The following is a 2,815-nucleotide window of genomic DNA, read 5'->3' on the forward strand; positions in this document are numbered from 1 at the left end:
AAGAACTGGTTGTCGAAAAGCGTGCAATTCAACATTTGAAAATGGGACTTTTGGCCGCTTTTTCCCGGTTTGAGCCCACTGTGCGGCAGGCCGCCGGCTCCAGCGGGGAGTGGGAGCTGCTGGCTGGCGTGGCAGCAGCAGGGGGGGGCGACGGTGGCAGGGTGGTTTACTTTTCTGGCTGTCGGCGACCGGGCGGCATAGGTGACGGTTCGGTCCGAGGTTGGCGACTTGACGCCCGCCGCCCTGCTGCGATCAATGAGTAATCACTTCAATCAGCTGGTGGATTTAGCCGAAGCCGCGGGGCGGGGGCCGCATGTTCAACCGCCATTGCGATAGGGTTAGTGTGTTTATGCGCGGCGGGACGTTTTTGCCCACTTCGTTATAAATAAGTCGGGGTGATTTGTGGAGGTGTGTGTGTGTGTGCTGGACCGGGGCGTAGCGAAGGGCGTGGCGTGGCGGGGTGGAGCGGGGGTGGACTGGGATAGTTGCTGGACATTTGCATGGTGGATAGTGGAACGTGGCTTTAATGCGCACTATAGGGGAAATAGTGCGCGCGTAAATCAATGCTCGCCCTTCCCCGCCGCGCTACGCCGCGCTACGCTACGCCACGCCGAGCGCCGCTCCCCGCCAGCGCCCGCCCCTCCCCCCCGCGCGCTCACCAAACATGATTATGACGACCGTGATGGCATCGCTGGGACGTGCAGTGGGCTGCGCGGCGTGGCGTGGCGCGGCGCAGCGCGGCGCCCTGCATGTCAGGCCTGCCTGCGCGGCTCAGCAATGCACCGCGCTGCACAAGTATTGCACCATTGTGGCCCCCGGGCGTGGCGCCGCGTGGCGCCGCGTGGCGGGGCGTAGCGCACCCGGGGCACGTTGACAGGTGGCGATGGGAGCGCGGTGCGAATGCTACTACCCACCCGACTGCCACTCGCTCGGGGGCTGCAGGGGATGTCATGGGAAACGAAAGGAAATACACGCTGTCGCTATTAGTTCTTTTATTCTAAGCGATTTAAGTCTATAGTCCACTGGTTCTCTGACATAAGGATGTAAATAGCGACAGCGTGTATTCCCTTTCGTTTCCCTTGAAATCCCTTGCAGCCACCAAGCGCCAAGAAAGCAACTTTTTCGCTTAAACTAAAACTAGGCTGAAAAAAATCGACTAATTTGTTTTTGAACCACGTACCTTAGTCAGATGACCATGACCAGTGAGTTTGCGCCCAACTGAGTCGTATCGTGACTCACGAAGATTTACCAATTGCCCGAGTCGTCTACAGGTTCTATCGGTCGCGCGTGGTCTTGGTTTTCTCCCTGCTGAAGTGGCAATAACGGCGCCTTCAATCAAATTCGTGTAATATCCCACTTTCTCTAGATTGTTTTCCTTTGCTTACCCTGCGCGTGCCGATCAACTTTGTCCTGGTGATGTTGCTCCTGGTCTACATATCGTCCTGCTGGTCGGCGACCAATCTGGCGGTCAGCCCGGAACCTGTGCGGTTGCAAAAACCGCGCAGTTCTGCGGGATGCCATGGTAAGAGGAGGAGGGGGGCTTGCCACCCCTGTGTGGGTCTGTGGGCTCCACTGCGGCTGGGTTGGACTTCTGGCGGGCAGGCGGCAGAGCGTTGTGGTGTGGTGGTAGTGGGGGGGGGGGGACCCCACCCCACCGCACCCGCCACGCCCCGCGCCTCTATTTGGCACCGCGATGTGGGCTACCTCTTTCACTTCTGCCCCGTACGGTATGATGCGCTCTGCGGGCAGGGAGATGTGCTGACCTTTACACCCTACCCCTTACTTGACCGTCCTCCCCCCTCGTCTGCTGCTCTGCTCTACGCAGGTGCCAACTTTGACACGAAGCAGGCCGAAATTTTCGAAAATAAGCCCGATGGAAACATATGATACGTACCTGTATTAGCAATACAGACTTTGTGCGGAGTCGCTCGAGAAATTGGCGGCTCCACACAACCTTCCGAACGAAAGACTGCCCCCTACTACCAGATCTAAGAAATTGGGGCTCGATGAGACGTGGCAAGCAGCGTTCTGCGCGAAGCAAGCGCTCCCTACCGGCTCCCGACGGTCGCAAAAACTCGGCGACGAGTGCATTCGATTCTTAAAAGAGTGCGCTACAACACGCGTGAAACTCTAACGTCAACCAATTCGCGAGAAATCGAACACAAACTTGAAAGTGGCGACTACTGGTGCACTCTTAAAATCTTACGAACAAATATTCATATTCACAATATGAACGCCAATGTTATTATGAATCTCACGTTCATATTATGAAGAATTCTGTGCTGTCATAATACGAACACAATTTGTTCGTAATACGAATCTCCTCTATCCTAACCCGTACGAAAAAGTTTAGTTCGGCATCAGTCCGTTTTCGGTCCGCAAAGAGTCCGGCTGGACAGTCCGTCATCAGTCTGCAAAAGCGAGCGGACTAGTCCGCGAAAAAAGCCAGATCGACCAAAACCCGACCTATTTGCCGGACTAGTCCGGCTGGAACTAGTCCGCTTTTGGTGCGCATCCCCGCCTCACCAGACTGATCGCGGACTGGTCCGCACGTAGAGCAGACTGAAAGCGGACTACCTGAAGCACAGCTGACCACTACCGTGCCAAAATTGATTGGGTAAAGTGCAAGGTTTAATGTTTGTTATCGCTACATAAAGTAAAATATCAGGTCAGGGTAAATCGAACAGTGGTCTTAGAGTGTTAGAAACAAGGCGAAGCCAAATCCGCTGTCTGTTTTGACCTAGCTCAAGCCGTTTACGAGTAAGCAGAAAAATTTGCTTCGATTTCAATGAAATTAAAATGGCCCTACTAAAAT

The sequence above is a fragment of the Frankliniella occidentalis genome, unplaced genomic scaffold (assembly GCF_000697945.3).
Source record: "Frankliniella occidentalis isolate FOCC.00 unplaced genomic scaffold, Focc_3.1 Scaffold3, whole genome shotgun sequence".
NCBI lineage: Eukaryota > Metazoa > Arthropoda > Insecta > Thysanoptera > Thripidae > Frankliniella > Frankliniella occidentalis.